The 20,748-nt window shown below is 40.0% G+C and overlaps 1 protein-coding gene across 2 annotated transcripts in view; it reads right to left on the reverse strand.

Annotated features, from left to right (window-relative positions):
* The window catches only part of UGT8 (UDP glycosyltransferase 8), an 81,412-nt gene extending 60,665 nt beyond the window's left edge, over positions 1-20,747 (reverse strand). The window contains exon 1 of one of the 2 annotated variants that reach the window (XM_008563264.1): positions 20,339-20,747. The gene's annotated coding sequence lies outside the window, so the exon portion shown is untranslated. Of the gene's footprint in view, positions 1-19,753; positions 19,791-20,338 lie in introns of those variants that run through there. The other variant, XM_008563810.1, reaches the window with a different exon arrangement.
* Between the last annotated feature and the right edge of the window lies 1 nt (position 20,748).

Below are 20,748 nucleotides of genomic sequence, written 5' to 3' on the forward strand. Positions count from 1 at the left end.
AATTTGGGGGTTTTTTTTTTTTTTTTTTTTTTTTTTTTTTTGTCTTGCTAGCTAACTTAACACATTCACAGCAATGTTATAAATAATCAAGAGATTAGCATTATATTCAATAATAATCATACGAATATAAAGGAAACTGGAATTTGTGCCATTTCCAGGCACATGAAGATGGATGTGGCATCTATCTCTTCCTCTTTTCCAGTAGTGGAATCCTCTACTTTAGCTTAGCTCATAGCCAAAAGGATGAAACACAACATCTCTCAGCCTCTTTAACAGCTTATTTTAGTCATATAGGTTCTAGTAAATGAGAATGAGATGGAAGCAGAAGTGCTGGTGCAATTTCTGATTTATGCTCTTGCAGGTTTCACTTTTCACCTTCCTGCTGGCTGGAATGAGGATGCTGTAATGATTAACAACCTGGAGCATGCAGACAGAAGTATAAACCAGGAAAGGTATAACAACAATGACACTTAGGTCCCTACGCTGTGAAACTAGAATAGCAGCCCTGCCTGCCTATGGCCAGACAATTATGTGTGAGGCAACTAAACCACCTTTTCTAATCCACTATATTTTGAATCTCTGTTGACAGCACCAGAGTGACCAACCATCCCAGTCTGCACAGAATTGAGGGGAGTTCTCAGGATATGGGACTTGCAGTGCTCAAACTGGGAAAGTCCTGGGCAAACTGGGACATGTTGGCCACCTGTAGCTCTGCCCCCATCTCCAAATAAACAATTGCTAATCAACAGTCATTGTTTATAATCACTATGTACCCTTCCTGCACTACAGGCTTTATGAGCCAGCGTTCTCTCATTTTCTGTTGAGAGGCCATACAGAGGCAAGAATAGTTGTCCCTACTTTACAGATAATGAGATGAAAAGAACTTGACAAATATCTACCACTAGTAAATTAACCCACTTTTATCCTACCACTGAAGAGAGGAAGAAAAGAATGCTAAAAAACATACTGTTGGGGCCGGCGCTCCCGCCGAGGGTTTGGATCCCACATACAGACCGGTTCCCGCTCACTGGCTGAGTGAGGTGCGGGTGCGACACGGAGGGTTGCGATCCTGTTGCCGGTCTCGGTCCGGTACGGGCGCAACACTGAGGGTTGCAATCCGTTGCCAGACACGAAAAAAGACAAAAAGGAAAAAAAAAAAAAATACTGTTAACTGTGGGCAAACTGGGAAAAACTCAGCATTACTGCTACATAGTTGTTAGCACAGGTTTTAAATATTTATCTTTCTTATCCAGGCAATACCGGGTGTTCTGAAGTTAATTATAACTGGCTATTTGCAAGTAAACTACTAAAAGCAAAGAGTTACCTAAAATCACATTGTAAAATGGGAACATCTTGATATCGGGTGGGGGGAGAAGAGATCATTTAGAAAATTATGGCCACCTGCTGTTGGTTAACACTCCCCCGCTCCAAAAAATTATCTGGTACCTTTAATTAATTAAGGCTGCAATCTGGGTGAAAACCTTACACTGAGAGAACAACTCAGGTTGGCTGTTAGCAGTTAATAAAGGTAACTAACTCTAGATTTTCAAAATCTGCCACTTTACTAAATTAAGTTTTGATTCATTCAGAAAAATTAAAGAAATTTATTTATTTGTATGGAACTGCACAGCTTACCTGCATAAATAAAACTGAAAAATGGCAAATGTAAAAGAAGAAGAAATTTGGTTTCATTTCACAAATTTAATAAAATAAATTAATCCAAAGCTCCCTGTCAGAGTTTTTGGTCAAAATTTCTAACACAATCACTTTTGCTTTTTTTAAAATATTGTTTTTGTCTAATAACAAAATCATTTGAAAGGCATGATGAAGATATTCTATTATTATAATATTCCTTACAATAAAATGTCACCTTGTGGAAAATAAAATTAATATAATATGTAGGAGTATTACACAGGCGGACCTTCCTTCGTACTTCTGAAATACTGAAAGGAACAGACAAGTAGTAAAAGCATTCAAAAAATTCAATTCTGCACCTGGGACTTTGTTGAGTGCCAAGCGGCATGCACAAAAAACCTCCTCTTGAAGGAGAGGTTATAAAGAATGTTGTTGTTGGCTGTTGCGGCATTCCAAATTAGCTGCAATTACCACTTCTACACTACAAGATCTACAGTTACCTCTTTGCAGATATCTACAGTACAGGTGGTGCAGCTGTGATGAGAAACTCAAGGCTACTCACTTATCAGTGATAGCTGGCTCAGGCCTACCTGGAGAGTTTCTCCTCAATCATCAGGTGGGAAGGTAAAATAAAAACAAGGCTATAGAGAGGAAAGGAAAATAGGATAATACGGATATAACAGACATTGCACTCAGTACCTTGTGCATAATATGTATCCAATTAATGCTTGATGATGGTGATCAAACTATTTAAAATACACAAATTTAATCATCTAATGAAGTAATTCTCTAATTTTAGCATCCATAAGAATCACCTCAGATGCTTATTAAAAATTCAGATTCCAGGGCCTCTTCAGCAAATAGGGTATTATAGAGTCTGGGGAGAAACCCAAGAATTTGCATTTTTAATAAAGAGCTAGAGATTTTTGTACAGATTTTTATCCAATTCTCCCACCAGACTGACAAAGATCTAGCACTTTATACCATGTTCACTAGGAGAAGTACAGATGATGCAATGAAGAAATATGCATCTACAATATCAAGACCTGTGTTAAAGCTCAATTGTCCAGGGGATTCAGAAAAGCATAATGCACAGCCCAGATTCTGAGGAACTCATAATAAACAAGCAAAGCATTTTTTAAAAATTTCCTATTACAAAGTACCTGCAGTCTCTCAGAAGCACATACAACCAGTTTTAGTACTTTGTAAGTAGTAAAAAAGGCCATCCCTTTCATTTTCATTCAGATTAATATTCAACTTCCCTATTATTACTTAATTACACAAATTTTTTTTTTTCCTTTTTGTCTTTTTTCGTGACCAGTAACGGGATCACAACCCTCAGTGTCGCGCCCACACAGCGCTCAGCCAGTGAGCTGACCGGTCTCTATATGGGATCCGACCCCTTGGCAGGAGTACCGCCGTGCTCCCAAGTGCCGCACTCAACCGAGTGCGCCACCGGGCCGGCCCACAAATTATTTTTTGCAACTATTTTCTACAGTTCGTTTGCAAATTATGCCAATCATGATAATTACACAAATTCTAAACCAATATGAAATGAATGTTAGTAAAATATTAGTGAGATCAATTTAGATAGAAAATTAAAATAGTTGTTAATGTATCTTTAAAATTTTGGTTTCTGGATATGTATTGTATTTGGTAATCTAAGACTGTCTTTTCAGCTACCTCATATTTCAAATAGTTTAAACTATGAGAATAATATCATTTTTAATGACTTGGGAAAATACAGGAAAAATGGTCAGGGCCGCTCAGATGTTCAGATTTGTTGTAAACAGACATATACACTCAGGTGTTCCTTGGTTATCGTCTAGCGTAATTGCGCATGTGCACCCAGGTGTCCTGGGTTATGGATTTAAGTATAAGGATGAGTGGCTCTGATGCATGGCACTCCCCACCCCCGGGATGTCACTACTGCTGCTGCTAGTGCCCCTGGACCCTCTGCAAGGCCACTGCTGCTACCGGACCTGTAAGCTGCTGCCGCTGAGGACTGAGCTCATGCTATCTGCCAACAGCTCCTGGAATCTTTCCCAATTACCTAGCATGGACCTGCATGTGAGGGGTCTGAGGACCCAGTCTATACAATGGGTTTGGAGGGCTTGAGCCCTAGCTCTGACAATATAAATGGAAACTTAGCATAACTAAAATAACTGAAATAATGAAACACTTTGGCTTTAGTTATGACTTGCCGTACTTAGCAATTGGCATAGTCGTGGCAGGATTATGGGCAGGTAAAAGAGCCCAGCAATTCAAGTAGTCATTGTGGGATGACAAGCAGGTAAAGAAGCAGGACACCCCTTGGGAGGGGGAGGAAATGTGGCTACCCTTAAGTATGTGGTGCCTGGTGGCCGCTTTCCTGTTGAATGGGGTCTGGCTGTTGCTCGCTGCACTGTGAGCCAACATGGACCAAAACCCCCACAAAGTGGCACAGTTTCGAGACTTGCAGCAGAAAGCAGACAGACTTGAAGTGAGGATGCATGCCCTCAAGGCTGAAGTACAGGGACAGGTCATCCTTGCTTCCAACACCAAAGACGTATGACAAACCCGGTGGTGAGTTAGGGGGACTGTGTGTCTCCTGAAACGACCTGCTCATCAAAGTGAAGTACGAGCAGCCTATGGGACTGGGCTGACTGGGCAACCAACAGGTGATCCAGTTCACTGCCTGTGTCCCATATACCCAGGTTGAATGGGTTGGCTTGGGGAAACAAAGTAGCGGAAACAGGGAGAGCCCCTGGTTACTGCAGCTATGGGACCTAGGGGTGGATGGTGTAACATGCTCTGGGAGACAATGTAGTAAACGTATGTCACGTTTGTCCAAAGGCAAATGGCTCGGAGGGTGCCACTTAAACCCGATTGCTGGCCGGGTGCCGTAAAACCCAAGAAAAGAGTGCCACATGCAGATGGGCAGGTGACCCGAGGATGGGTGCCCCTGCAGAATTAATTATGTCTTCATCTGGTGAAAAGGTGTGAAAGTTAGTCTCTGTTACCACGTGCCTGTCTCTGTGGCAGCAGCTGCAGAATGGCTGCGGATGTGCCCAGGGGCAGGGCAGCCACTCCTTGATGGTCTGGGGAAAATGCAGTTGTTTGAACTGTGTGGGCAAATGCTGCAAAAAACTGCCTGAGATTGAGTGAATAGCCGGTGGAAGCCGAGCAGATGGAGGTAATTCAAAACCAGGAGAACAACGCAAGGGTGAAACAGATAAACTGTTTGCTAAAGACATTATTTTGGAGGTGAGGCAGCCAGATAATAAGAGCCAAGACAATGGGGGGGGAAATGCCCTAGAGGCATTTGAGAAGTTTGGGAGAGTACCCCTCCCATCCTAGGAGAACTGAGTTGGTCCTGGAGGGCAGACCTGAGGTGTCATTGCCCTTGGCAAACTGCTCCTTGCATCCCAGCCGCTCTGGCTGGAGCAATCATGCCTCAGCATCTCTGAAATAAAAAAAAAAAAAGCCAAAAATCTTGGTGGCGTTCACGTTGTGTTAAGTTTGCAGGCCAGCAGTATGTGAGAGCAGTGGAGGCGTGGTAGCCTCCACCTAGACTTCAGAAGATGGATGGAAAAGCCTGGGAACTCAGGTGTAGACCTGCTGCTGGGGTGGAGCCGCTGAGGAAGTCATCTACGGAGCAATGTGGAGCAGAAAAAGTAGGGCCGGAGCCCCCACAGAGAACCCCCACTGAGGAAATGTCTAGTGGAGACAGGATGGCTGGACTGCCACCAGGAGCCTAGAACCGTGGGGCTGCGCTGGCAGTGTGCAACGACGGTCTGGAAAAGCAGCAGGCCCCAGGCAGCTCAATGGGCTGCACCTGGCAGAGCTGTAGGAGCAAGGTTGCCCAATGCTTTGGGGATCCAGGTGCCTCAGTGTGCTTAATGTTTGCCCTGTTTGGGTTTTGGATTTGAAGCCTGTCCATTCCCACCCTTTTAGAACAGGAATGTGTACCTAATGTCTGTGCCACTGTATTTTGCAAATAGATAAACTCGTTTTTGATTTTTGCAGGTACACGGCTGAAAGTTTTGCCTTTGGTCTCAGATGAGACTTTGGACTATTGAGTTGGTGCTAGAGCAAGCTAAACTTTTGGGACTGTTGGGATGGAATAGGATATGTTAATTATCCTCAGGTCAGTTATCCTCACTAAGGGAACATCGTGGAAGATTCTGAATGTGTAGATTGTACAGCAAGGGACCCTGAAGGAGTGGACTGTTGGGAAAATATAGAAAAAATGGTCAGGGTAGCTCAGATGTTCAGAATCTTGCTGAGCATTTGATGTAAACAGGCATATGCACTCAGGTGTTCCTTGGTTATCTAGCGTAATTGTGCATGTGCACCCAGGTGTCCTGGGTTATGGACTTAAGTATAAGGATGCATGGCTCTGATCCACAGTGCTCCCCACCCCCGGGATGCCACTACTGCTGCTGGAGGCTGCTGCTGCTAGTGCCCCCAGACCCTCTGCAAGACCACTGCCGGACCTGTAAGCTGCTGCCACTGAGGAAGCTGAGGACTGAGCTCATGTTATCTGCCAACAGCTCCTGGAATCTTTCCCAATTACCTACCATGGACCTGCGTGTGAGGTGTCTGGGGATCCAGTCTGTACAATGGGGTTGGAGGGCCTAAGCCCTAGCTCTGACAACATAAATGAAAACTTAGCATAACTAAAATAACTGAAATGAAACATGGGCTTTAGTTATGATTTGCCTTAGTTTACAATGACCTATAATGAAAGGAAAAATAAAAATTACATGCATCTATGGATCCCCAAATCAGTACCCTTGGTAATTTAAGCCGTCACTGAATTTCTCTGCCTAATTTTCTTCACCTGCAAAGTGAGGCTATCGAATTAGATTGTCTTGAAGATCCCTTACTACTCTAAAACTTACTAAAAGATGGTTTTAAGATAGGTTTAATGAGACCAATGTGATTTGGTTCATAAAAGTAGTTAAGATCAGATCAATAGACACTAAAGGAAAAACTGAAATGAAATTCACCTCAATTTTAAACTTTAGATCTTATTTTAGAGAATCTTTGATGTAAAGATAAATTTCATAGGGATACTGTTAAAAATACAAATTGTGATTCAATAGAACTGGGGTGAGGGCTTCAAATTATTTCTAAAACAATCTCTCCAGTGATATGGGATGCTGCTGGTGCTCTGCACTTTGAATAAGAAAGAATTTAGAGTAAAGCCAAGAGGTAATAACATGTCCAACAATAAGCAATGCCAATAACCTATTGAAAAACAAATTATGTTTTAATCACATACATAAAGGACAATTTTCTTAAAGAAAGGACCTAAGGAATCTAACATGCAATGTTTTTGATGGACTGATATGTGGTAGGTCAGCCAGTCATTGAACATATGGCTGTAATCCAAGTCTGGCTGCACATTATAATCACCTGAGGAGCATTTTAAAAAATAGAGATGACTAAAAACCTGGGCAGACCCTGTGGCGCACTCGGGAGAGTGCAGCGCTGGGAGCGCAGTGGCGCTCCCGCCACGGTTCGGGTCCTATATAGGGATGGCCGGTGCACTCAATGGCTGAGCGCGGTGCGGGTGACACTGAGCCAAAGGTTGTGATCCCCTTACAGGTCACAAAAAAAAAAACAAAAACCTGCCACTCCCAACCTAGTTCAATTAAATCTGTGTTTCTAGAGAAGAGGCCTGGGTCTCAATTTTTTGCTTTCTTTAATGCTCCCCAGGTGATGATAAATCTGAGAACCACTGGGCTACACTTACATAATGTCATGGCAAAATACACAAAATAATTCAAACCTGTCTTTTAAAAAACTGTGCATGTTAACTGAACTAAGAATAGTTGTGTGCACATAAACAATTAGCAAGCAAAATACAATATCATGAGTTTAGGTTATAACACTAACCAGAAAAAATGTTAACCACTGCCTTGGATTGAGTATTACCCCAAAACTTGACCCCCACTGTGACAGTATTAAGAGGATGGGAAGTCCTATTAGGGTGATTGAAAGGTGGGGCCGTGGAGAGGTGATTAGATTGCAGGATCATGCCATAATGAATGGATTAAAAATAGTGGTCATGGGCATGGTTCAGAGGGCTTTAAAAAGATTGAATGAGGTTAGTCTCTTTCTCTGCTCCATCTTTTTTGCAATGTGATACCCTGCCAGCACTGTTGCCACCACCAAGGCTCTCACCAGATGTGTTTGCTGGACTTTGTACTTCCCAGCCTCAGAAACTGTAAGCAATAAATTTCGTTTTCTTTATAAGTTACCCAGTTCCATGTATTTTGATATAAGCAACAGAAATGGACTAATACAAATAGGAAAGCATTTTGAAATCTAAACTGAATTTTTCTTTTGTCCTTAAAAAGATCAGGAATTTTTCATCTCATGAGACAATTGAACTGATTGGATATTGGGTATCAGATCAGTGGGTAGCAAACTTTAGTGTGCATCAGAATCACCTGGAGAGCTTGCTAAACCATACATACTACAGGGTCTGCCTTCAGTTTGACTACAGATCTGGGATGGGCCCCCAAATTTCCATATCTAACAAGTTCCCAGGTGCTGCTGATGCTGCTGGTCAAGAAACAACATTTTGAAAATCACTTAAGATAAAAGTTTGCAATTTTCCTTTTTAATAAAGAAAGCAGTGGCATTTAAAACACTTTCAGTCTTTATCACATACCTAGTTTTAAATGCATGTGTGTGTGTGTGTGTGTGTATACATATACACACACACACACATATATTTTTCCTACAGAATATGGCGTGGGTTTCTTTTTCTGCAATTCTCCAAGACCAGCTTGTTACAAGTAATCTCCATGCATCTGCATCATGGGATCAACAGTCAGCATACAACATGGAAATTCTTTGATTCTGATCTCACCTTTAAACAAATGAGAAGTTTCATAAACCATTCATCTGAGATTGTCTGAGGCTTTAAATTCTGACAGGTATATAATACGGTTTCTTGAAAACCCAATGCTTGATGTTTTAAAATGTTTTGTTAGAACTTTTTATAACTCTTTTATTGGGATTTTAATGAGTGGATACAGCAAGTGAATGTGGAGGAAATCCACATCAAATTTTCATCTTCTCCCACAATGAAACACTATCGCATGTGGAGAAAACAGCTTTTCAATACACCATTACTTAGCAATTCTTAAGGCTACATAAATGTACTAAAATACATAGGAGCATAAAAAGATCATAAGATTGTTTCCTCTATAAAAAGTATTCTTTCTTCACTTGATCTTAGCCAAAAGACCAAGAAGCAATTACCAGCATCCTTTCTTTACTATCACTAGTTGAAACAGATTTTTAACACTATTTACACTAAAATAATTAAAAGTCACAGAATAAATTTCCATGTAATCTCTCAAACATGTTTTAGCACCAAAAATGTCTGGCCAAATATAACCAAAAAAGAAATCAAAATAAAAAACAAAATTGTAGATATTCCCCATTCAATTCCTTGGGAGTTCCCACAGGAAAACAAATAACAAACCTCCCCATCATTGTCTCATAAAATTCCAGCATAATCACTAAGAGAAGGCTGTTGTTTTGATAAGTTCAGCAGAAAGACACAATGCATTTCTTTGACATCCCTTACTAATAGGTAAAAATGTACAGTTTTCTGTCTTCTAAGCATCAAGGATTATACCACATATTCATCACAATAAAGCAAGTCCAGAGAAGTCTGTATCATTGCCATTGTTGTATTCCTGCAAAAACAGTATATATTTAAACACTGGCACTTAATATTCATTACAAAATGATACCGAATATTTTCAAAAAGAAACATGCATTTTCTTTTAAAAAAAAATCAGAGTCACAACTTAAAAACTAAAGATAACTGAATAACAGTTAAAGATAACTCTCATTTGTAGAGAAAGAAAATGTTTACATTGTGTAATGATAAAATAATAAAATAATAAATTAATTCATAACATGGTTAAAAAAAGCAGTCCTTGAAAAGCCTTAGTAATGACCTTCTGTAATCTTTGCACTATGAAATCCTTAGACATTTATACCATATATGTAAAAAAAAAAAAAATCACGATGCATTTTGGCTCTAAGGCAAAAGAGTTTTATCAGATAATAGGTTGCATGGTGAATGAATGGCTGAATTAATTCTTAAATGTTACAGATATTCACTGTACAAACTTCCAGGAAATAAACACGTCTGGTTCGAAATGTCTCCCCTTCAATCCCCTTTTGGGCAGGACAGTAAGGTAGGAATATGAATAGGATTGCATTTAAATAGCATTAAAAAACTAAATTATTTTTGCTGGCAAAAATAACGATCAGAAAGTATAAAGCATTTAGGGCCCATATAGAGCCTGGACAACTAAGGATGATTTGAAACAAACAGATCCTAGTGATGGGCAGACCCTTATTCCCTCAGCACTCTATTCACATCCCTCCCCTACCCCAATTTGTAAGCCAGTCACTGGGATCTCTCCTCTGAATTACCTAGGAAAGTCAGGAACATGATCTCCAGAAGGACAGACAGGTGTAAGGGGAGAGAAAGCAAGGAGAGAGAGCAGGACAGCCAGAGGACCTTGTCCCTGCATGTTGTGCAGAGTTTAGAAATTTGAAGAAAAAGTATATTCCAAAGCATATACTCAGATAAAGTCTAACTGATCAAAATAATACAACTATCCCTCAGTGCCTTCAAGAATTATTTAAAACTGGCAAATAAAACAGACAAGCATCACTTCTAAATAGTTTTAGCCTGTTTCTTTTCGTTTAGTTTTGCTTTTGTTTTTGTTTTCTGAGGAAATTTCTTAAAATGTATTCTTATTGCTATTCCTACTTCTACTGCCCTGACCAGGAAAAGATGGAAGAGTAGGTATTTTGAACCAGATAAATTTTCCAGTTACCAAAGGAGGAAATGAGCACAGAGTAGGCAAAAAAGGACTCTAGGCTGGTGCTTTGAATCAATTGGTTTGGGGGGTGGGGATTAGAATTCTTCCTAAATTATCTTCCTCATGTATGTAATTGTTCTTTTCTCCAACTGTTTCATGACATCAAGCATACTTACATTCAAATATAAATATAAAATAAAAACTAAATACACTTAATTATCACAATCATTATTTCCTTTTATTAGCCTTACCTAATATTAGCTATGAAATACTTCCATCTATTAGAAGCCCGAGGTAAATTGGGGAAAAAAAAAAAAACTTACTAAACCATTATAATTTTATAATAAAGAACTATATGCAACTATAACATGACTTTTTCATATATCAAACTTTTTTATTCTGTTGTGACCAAATGATGCAGTCTCTATAAGATGTGTGGCTGCTATATAAAATATTTCATTTAAAAACAAAGGGGAACATTTCAAGTTTGAGTAATTAAGAGTTGGGGGGAGAGGAAAAAGCATCAATATATATATAGAAAATAATTAGGGAACCTCCCTAACCCTGTGAGAAACTAAAGAATATTTTTTAAAAGAAACATGTATTTTCTTTTAAAAAATTAATTGGAGTCACAACTTAAAAGCTAAAGATAACTAAAACTAAAGATGGTAATTCAATTATCTCTGAATATCTCATCTCTAATCAGTAGTGTTTGTCCAAGGCGGGATTTGGGGAACAAAAAGAGAAAGCCTCCACCCTCTAAGAGCTCATACTCTCCTAACAAAATTGTTATACTGTCATCAACATACATAAAAATAAAAGTCCGAGAAAAGGGAAGCAATAGGCTGAGGTAGGACTTGAGTGGCAGACCTTGAAGGATGGGAATTTGAAAGTACAGAGGAAAAAAGAGCAGGACATTTCAGGTGGGGGGTATCCTGAAGCAATTGCCTCAAGAAACAAATGGAAGCCTGTTGAAGAGTAGGAGAGAATAAATAAGGGTGATCAGAATGCAGCCAGACAATAAAGAACCTAGGTCACCAGGCTCAAGACTTTGGATCCCCATGTGAACATGGATGGCACAGTCAAAGGGTACTCAAAGAAGGCAGGCAGGTCAGCAATAAGGACAACTGGCTGAGGGTGATGGGCTGTGGGAGGGGATGGAATGCCCAGGCAATGGAGAGAAAGGGAATGACACACGGACCACACAAAGACAGCTGAAAGTGAATGGAGAGTATCACACAAGGGGGAAAGGTCTTCATGGAGAGGAAAGTGACTGAACTAGGGACCAGACCAGGTATAAGGGATAAAAGAAAGGGTGGACTTAATTAACACTAAAGTCTGTCGCATGAAGAACAATGAGATGAGGGTGTCAGACCTGAGTTTGTAGTCAAGCTGAGAGACCAGGTAGGAAGTAAGAGCTAGAACTACAGATCTGCAAATCATCTATTTATAAGTAAAAATCCAATCCATGAGCATGAATATCATCACCAAGTAGTGAGAGAAAAAAGGGAAGAGTAGAGATTCAGGAACAAAAGATGTTCTTTAAAATGCCTGGATAGGAACAGAGGTGCAACCAGAAGAGTATATGGGGAGTACTGGATAAGCGCGGGGCGGGAGTGGGGGCATCTCTACCAGTGGAGAGGAGTGTATGGTAGGAGTAAAGAGAGACTATTTAATCCCACAAATATGTATAATCAATTGTTATTTCAATTTTAAAAAGGCTATTTAAAGGTAATTTGAATGGGGTCAAGGTGTCAGCATTTAAAGATAATTTCAATGAGGCAGGTATCGTCGTAGGTCAAGCACACTGCTCTAGGCAAGAAGCCCAGTTCTAACATCATATCTCTTAAGTATTTTCCTGGTGACCTCAAGAAGTTCCTTAAGAACTCTGCAACCCCAAGCCATGGTCTGTAAAATGCTACTGCCTACTGGACCATACTCACGGAGAGAATGAGAATAAAATGACAATACATGTGCAAGCAATCTGCAAACTACTAAAAATCTGTGTGAATATAACATTTTACTACTGTTCAGAGAAAACTGAGTAATTCTAAGATAAGGTTAGTGTCACAGCAGATTACCTATTACATTGTGCCACCAATATTTCTAGTAAACCTCAGCCCTGACTTGGTATGTGCTCCTATTTTGAATGTTGAAGACGACAGGCATATGTTTGTTTCAATTACACTCATTCTCAGAGCAATTCTATCATTTCCTGCTATGACACACCCAAGCTTATGCAAAGCCTAGATATGACACTGAAACTGTCCTTTTCCTCTTGACTTTTTTTTTACCTGCACTATTGTTTTTCCTTTCGCTCTCCCCACCATGTTCTTATGCCTTATTTTTCACTTATTTACCCTTCCAACTTTATCTCCATTATGACATATTCTCACAAATGTCTCCAAACTACTTTCAAAACCAGGAGAAAACAGAGTCAGTGATTAGCATTAATATTCCTTAAAAGAGTTTCGCCCTTGACCTTATCCATAAATTTCCCTATTTTCTCCCCCTTTTAAATAGATAGGCAAACCTGTTTGACTAGTTTTCCTCTCAGCCCTGCTCTCCTGATTGGCTTAGTGAGTACAACTGAACAAGGGGCACAGCAGCACAAACGCAAAAGCTACATAAACACAAAGGCCTTCAGAAGGGCCTGCAGGCATGTGCTAACTTAGTCTCAGAGCAGCTCTCTCAAAGCAGAAAGGCACAATCACTTACTCCATTGCTAGTAAAAAAAAGAAAAACAACCTTTTCATTCTTCCTGTTGATGCCTTCACTTCTAAATAACGAATATTAGAAGGATGCTGGAGAATCAGATTAAGCCTTTATCTTGCATGTACAAGTTTAAAAAATTCTGATGGTTGAGATAATATTCAAAATGTGGTATATAGTATGTTGTTGTTGTGTGTATGTTAGCTTAAGCAGATTAAAACTTTTGAATTTGCAAAACAAATTAATAAAAATAGGTTTCTTTCTATGGAAGGATTTACTTTGATATTGCTTTAAATAGCAAAGTTCCTGGGTATATATAAGATATGATAGGCTTTTAAATCATCCATATTTTTACTGTAAAATATTTCTAACATGCAAAAAGAATAAAGATCAATAGAACAAACGTCTGTGTACCCATCACCTATAGTTAAAAAGTGCTAAATGTTTGCCCTATTTTCTTTAGGTGTTTGAAAATTTTAAATTCTATACATCTGATTCAATTTATAAAAACTGTATTTTTATACAGTTTTTCAAGGACATCTTATTACAGAAAATACAGCATATTTGTACACTTGGTTCTGTTTGCCCACGAATTTAGAAAATATTATTTATACTTAATGCCTCACTTAGAGAAAAATCAGCCTCATAGTTATTACATATTAAAGCAAGTTATAGGTAATGTAATAAATAAAAAAATATGACTTGGTGTCTTGAAAATATTTCAAGTATTAAATTTCTTCAAAACAGAATTGAAAAGAACAAAATAATTTTACACATATTTTGTTATGTAATATTACAAAATCAAGCAAATATTTACCAAATCAGTTATAAATGTAAATTTAGTGAACTGTAATATTTGCGGATGCTTTTCTGTTATCTATATCAAGTGAATATCAAGTTTCATATTTATACTTCAGTATAAAACCAGTATAGTGATTATTCCAAATTAGCAATTCAGATAAACAGCCCAAGGCTATACACATAAAAAACACATAAAACTCTGAAATGTTCCAACTATACATTCTTTCCATCTAATCTAAATGTCTTAATACTTACATAAATTTCCAGCTGGAAAATAGGAACTGACCTAGGCCGTCCTAGATACCCTGTCGTCATAAATCCAATGGTACCATTTTTGTTTTGGCTATGCACTCTTAAATCTTTACCTAAGTGTGGCACCCCTGTCTAAGTGAACTTCAACCTGGCATTTGTTACCTCTGAAAGCAAGTGCTGAACATGACAATATATAGTCAAAACTGAGTTGATAAGTATACAACTTGGAACTGGAAAAAACCCTAAATTGAAAATCACCTGCACGGATCACTAAGCTTTGTAAGTAACAGGCCTAAACTTTGTAAGCACAGTGGACAGAAAGCACCGAAACTCAACTCCAAAATGGAGAGGTACTGATAACAAAAATGTGGGTGGAGAATTTCGGGTAAAGAACATGATCAAATACTAAAGCTACATACATAACAAACTTTATTTCACCCTAAGAATACAGAACATCTAATTGCATTTTACTCAACAAATATTTGTTGGGTGTCCTAAAAGCTATGGACTACTCTAAATGTTATATTAACAAATGATAAGCAGTGAATAGCAATAAAATATACTGAAATAGACATACTAATTTGAACTATAAAAGAGTAACAAATACTATTTATAACTAATCACCAACATGCCTTACAATCAATTAGTAAACAATATGCACTATGTTAAATTGTTGATTGATTCCCAAACCAGTTCATATATGTAAACATTCTCTCAAATATCCACTAATTACAGGGTAAAAAATTTATGTACATATTAAAATAGAAATCTAATTTAAAATTTTTATCTCTAATATAAAGCATCACTTCATCCAAATAGAGAAATTCCTAAGGGAAAAAAGCATGTATATTTAAATATTACCATAATAGTCGCAATTGGGGGGTAAAAAGCTAACCCTTACAAATCAGTCCTTCCTCTACTATACAGATTAATAATTACTTTCACAGTGTTGACTTAAGACCCTATAACATATAGAAGTGCCTTCTAAATCATCAAATGTTAAATTATTTTGTTAAGTTTTGACACCATTTGCCTCACTATGTTTTTGTTTTAAGATTCTATTATAATGAATAATCAATGTCTTTATTGGATTATTTAAGGAACTAGAACACACACTTATAACACCAAGAGTACTTTAAACAAGCCATTAAAAATGTCTAGGATTTGATTACCAGGTGCTTTTTAAGAACAATGGATATGCTACCAGCCCCTCCAGGCTGGGGGACGCCTGCCCAGTCCGAATAACCCAACATCTCCCCAGAGTTCTTGAGGCAACTCCCATCCTCTCTCTCCAAGGACCTTGTTCAACTGGCTCCCTATGCTCCCTTCAAAATTTCAATTGCCACTATTCTACTGGCTTCTAACCCAAAAGGCTATAAATATGATCAAGTTTTCATCTTAAAAATATTTTTTCAATCTCCCTCTCTGAACTCTGAGAGCTAGCACTTCTGAAAACAAAAACTACTACAGATCTCCTAACCACAAATCTAAGTCTTCCTTTTCTTAAAATCAGCTAGCATTTATTGAACACAAACCAGTGACCTTTCAGGCACTGTGCTTGACTGCCTTTACTTGAGCCTCACAGTAACCCTAGGAAGCAGGCACTTTGATCCACGTTTTGTAGATAAAAAAAAAAAGGAACGAAATTGTGAGCCTAATGTCACTCACTGAGCGATTTAGGGGCAGAACCAGGACTGTCTGACGCCCTCATTATGGTACTCAACCTCTCACTTCTTGAAATGCTCTTCTTCATAATCTGCTAAAAAGCTCCTCTCCCTTTACTCTCCTTCTGCCTCTTTTGCTCTGTTATTTCTCATTCTTCTTTGCTGCTGTCTATTTCTATACCCAACTCTCAAAATTCTGGGATCTCCCCAGGCCGCTATTTCCATATCAACTCTTAGTACCTTCCCTGGAAAACCTACCAACTTTCATCATTTACAAGCACCTATTTGCTGAAAACTACTAAATCAGTCCATCCGTCCATTTATCTACCTACATACCTAACCCACGTCCTCTCTGCTCAGAACTTCTGTGCCATGATCTATTGAACACACATCTCTAGTTGGATTTTTCTATAAGCATTTAATATTCTGCATGCCCCAAACTGAACTTTATCACCGTTGCTTCTCAAATCTGAGTCTCATCCCATCCTTCTATACCACCCACCCTTACTCTACCATCTAATCTGTCACCTAATCCTAGAGATTCTACCACCTGAACATCTTTGTGACCAAATCCATTTTCCTTATCCCATTGCTACCACTTTGGTTGTAAAGTCCTCAACCTCTCTTACCAAGGTCACTCCAATACTTTCTATTCCTCTCTTACATTTCTCAGGTCTATCCTTCTAGATCACTGTGAGAGCTGTCTTCTCATCACATCACTCCTTTGTTGACAACCTTAATAGAAATGATCCTCTTCTTAAGACAGCAAACAACCCTCCATGATCTTGCCCCTGCCTACACGAGTTCATCTTTTATGTCACATTCTGTGAAGTCTCTCGAGTCTTCCACCCCCATGTAGAAGTGGTCACTTCCAAATCCCTCTCAGGATACTCCATGTGAATCTCTAAAGTGTGCAGCACTTACAGAACTTACAGCACTATGCTGTTCTTATTAAAATTAACTTGTTTCCTGTCTATCTCCTCCTCTTATACCCAGAGCCCTCCTGGGACCTTAATTGTCTGCACATCTCCAGAGCACAGTGCCTGGCACATAGTACACTTTTAATAAATATTTGTTGAATAAAAGAATGAATGCTTTTGAAATGCTTCAGATTAAAAAGATATTACCACGGCTTTCAAGACTAAATTAAACTACTTTATTCAAACTGATTTGATTATGTAGCTCCTCCATAGGTAGGTATGCAAAATATTATTTAAATAATTGACATTGCCTGAGGTATGGGTAGCAATATTATCAAAGCACCCTTCTCATTCCTGGCTCCCAAGGTTGGAAAACATTAACATTACATATGGTTAGTGAGTTTCAATGACAGGAAATGGTGTGTAAATATCACAGTACACATATTCCTAAACAAAGACAACCCGGCCTACCATAAAAAATAAAAGTAAACTTTTTTAAAGGTCTGCTTCAATTTCTCAGAAAAGCAAAGATTTTCCAGAAAACTGAACTGCCTTAAATTAAGACACACTTCCAATGATCTCACACACAAAATTTTATATTAAAAACACACACATATTAAACCTTTTCTATAGAGGCCACCCTTCTGGGAATATTCCGCTTACAATCCAGCCCACAAATAAAGCATACAAACAGAAAGTATCTGTCAGAGTCCACAGGCTTTATACTCAGGCAATAGCCCACATCATTTGATGGAGAAAAAATATAAAAGACAACAGATAATATAGCAGCAGCGTCCGCTCACAGCCTGACAGCAGTAGAAAGTGATAGCTGATAACAGAAAGAAGACCCAGAAAAACCATAAAAAGAAGAATGGTACTTCTGTCTCCATTCTAGCATTTAAACCCAGCAGGCTGAGACCATTTACTATAAACAAAAACAGCTCTATACACCTCGACAAATAGCACTATTCAATTCTTTATGAATTCATGTTCATAAAGGCAATCCAACAACAAAAATAACTTATATCCAATATCCTCCATGGGAACAAGTAAGTCAGTAAGACTTAGAAATTGCTTGTTTGTGTTAATGGCTAAATTTTCTACAGTTTCAGTAATTAATGATGTGAGGGGTCTGGTATCTAGAAAATGTGCTAATGTAAATAATCACAGTTAATGTCAACCAGATGATGTCAAATAAATGAGATATTATATATTGCATAAACAATCAAAAGTTCTGACTCTCTGCTTGTATCTTGGAAATTTCCAGGTGTACGCTGTAAATCTAGTGTGAATTAAACAGCAACAAATCAATATTATTTGGTAAGGAGGCACCTAAATGATTTTGAAAAGGAGTTTGAGGATTGAGGGTGGGTTTTTCAGTCATATTTATATAGTAATAAGCTGATGGTTGTTCATAATACTATAAAATGTTTTAATTTAAGTTATTGGGAAATGCAAACTGTCAAACTCTTTAAACAAAATATAAATTTTGTTATATATCTTTACTTACTGAATTGGTTTATTCTAGCATGTGCCCTAAGCATAAACACAACACGCATAAAGATCTGAAAATTTTAGATTTAAAGAGTTCAAATCTCTACAGTAAAAAATCAGAAGTATAGTTTATGTTCAGTTATGTCCAAGCTCCCAATAGGCTATAAAGCTCTTACTAAATGTCATGTAAGGCTTCACCTTGGTTCTTAAGCACTTCTGTAGTACTAGGTCACACAACACTAGATGTCAACTTAACTCTGGGTGCCAGGCAAATCAAAGGATACTAGAGTATTTCCCTCTGGCATTATCTAGAATGTTTGCTTAACAGAGACATTCCTAAAACAAAACCTCAAACAACTAAGAGTTTCTACAGGAGAAAACTAATCTGCTGGCTCAGATTTAATTCAATTAATACAAAGTTCTGGTCTTCCTTACCACATAATATTAAGATGCATAACTTCAGCTAATTTAACAATCTTCTGGGGACCAAGTATTACTCCTAATACCATTAAAATCTCGATTAAAAAGCTCTTTCTATCCTTCCTTCAAAAGGCAGTCATGTTTTTCTGAGGATATGTGGAAATGAAGCATGACAACTCTGGATACAAATTTTTTTTAACATGAAATTATTAGAAATAAACAGCACAGTTGGTATCTAGCCAAACTGCCACACATTCATGTCATTAAGCTTGAAAAACTCTTTGTACAAGGTGACAGTCTGAAGGGACTGAGGATTTTTATAGCGTGAATTTTAACCTTTTCCAGTGGATCACACCTGAAGTAAAAGGTTCTGTCTCCATTGCTAACACTGGCTTTTAGTGGAGGGGACTATACAGATCACCTCTGCCTGGTCTGAAAAGGCCACCCACACCCTCACCTTTGGTATTCCCTCTCTCTGCTGGGAATGCCTGGCTGGCGCAATCTAGCCTTTCGCGTTAGTTTGCGGACTCTTTACGTTCACCTTCTCCGTCCTCTGCCCAACCCCCCGCCCCCCGCCAATGCTAAAAGGTGATAAGAACCCGCGGTAGAGGTACGGGGGCGATCCTTTCCCTGAAGAAGTGCTGCAGAGTGATGCGTTCACCGAACCCAACTTAAAAACCCTCCATTACACCAGTAAGTTTGCCCATACAGACTGGATACCTCTCTCCCGCCACTTCTGATTGTCCTTTTGCCCCGACGCACTGCACGTACTTGCCCTCTCGATGCGGTTTGCCTCCTACAACTCCAAAACACACATCCCAGGCCCCCTCGCCGCTCCTCCAGCCCAACGAAGGCGCCCTTCTCGCAGCGCGTCCTTCTCTCTCCCTGCCCGCCGGCGCTCATCTCTCTAATCCCGGGGCCGGCACACACTTCTCTAATGCAAGGGCACCCCATATTGTTCCCTGATCCGTGCGGGCGCCCGCGGAACACTGCCACCACTGACCATTCCCGGGGGTCGCGCGAGCATGTGGACTCCGGCGGGCGCTGGAAGGTCCCAGTGTGTGTAGCCCCGAGACATTCCCCACCCTCAATGTCTGCTCGTATTCCGCCTTAGGGGGAAGACAGAGTAGAGAAGAGTAGTAGAAGTGTCGAAGTACCTCCCAGTTCCCCATTCCTGCAGGGCAGCTGGCTTCGACCTCTGAGCTCCGCTGCACCCATCCCTCCAGGGTCAAGTGCAAGGTCCTACGCCGGATCTGCGCCCTGTAATCCCCAGCCTCCGCTTTGCACACACGAACCCAAGAGGACCCTCGGGTGCCATATGGGAGGGAAAAGATTAGGGGAGCTAATGCAGTCTGGAAAGATCTCCTTTACACTCCATCAAGCCCCCAGCCTTTCTCCCTACCCCCAGCCCCCACTACCCATTCCTAACTCCCTCAGCCCGACCCCACCTGCATTTTCCGATTCCTACCCCCGCCCGTGGATTGCAGCCATTCGCTCAGCACTCACCTCTGGGAACAGATAACTCCCCTCTTCTCCTCCCACCCCGCCCCCCTTCCACCAGCTGGAATGGTGTGGTCCTCCAGCTTACCTTGTCTCTTGGCTGCTGCGCGTGAGTTTGAGTGTGTCTTTGCCGCGTAATTGTATCCGGGACAGAAGGGACCCGTGTTTGCGCTCTAGATCAGGTGTCGCCTCCTTCGGTGGTTCGGAGGCGTAAGGGAGGCTGCAGAGTTAGTGTGATGGCTGAGGACGGGATCTCTGGGCTCACAGTTGATGGCAATGCTTTACCCGTGCCTTTCCTCGGGTCTACAGAGCGCCTGCTCCTCCGCAGCTCCCCGCGGGCGGCCGAGCACCCCCAGCCGCGCCCCGCCCCGCGCGCGGCGAGCAGAGCTGGAGCGCGCCCCTGTCCTGTCGCTCCTAGCTCAGCCGGACACAACGCGGGCCGCCACGCGCTCAGCCTCGCATCACACGCCTCGGGCTGCGAGCGGCTCGGATTCCCCC

Source organism: Galeopterus variegatus, unplaced genomic scaffold (genome assembly GCF_000696425.1).
Source record: "Galeopterus variegatus unplaced genomic scaffold, G_variegatus-3.0.2 Scaffold2, whole genome shotgun sequence".
NCBI lineage: Eukaryota > Metazoa > Chordata > Mammalia > Dermoptera > Cynocephalidae > Galeopterus > Galeopterus variegatus.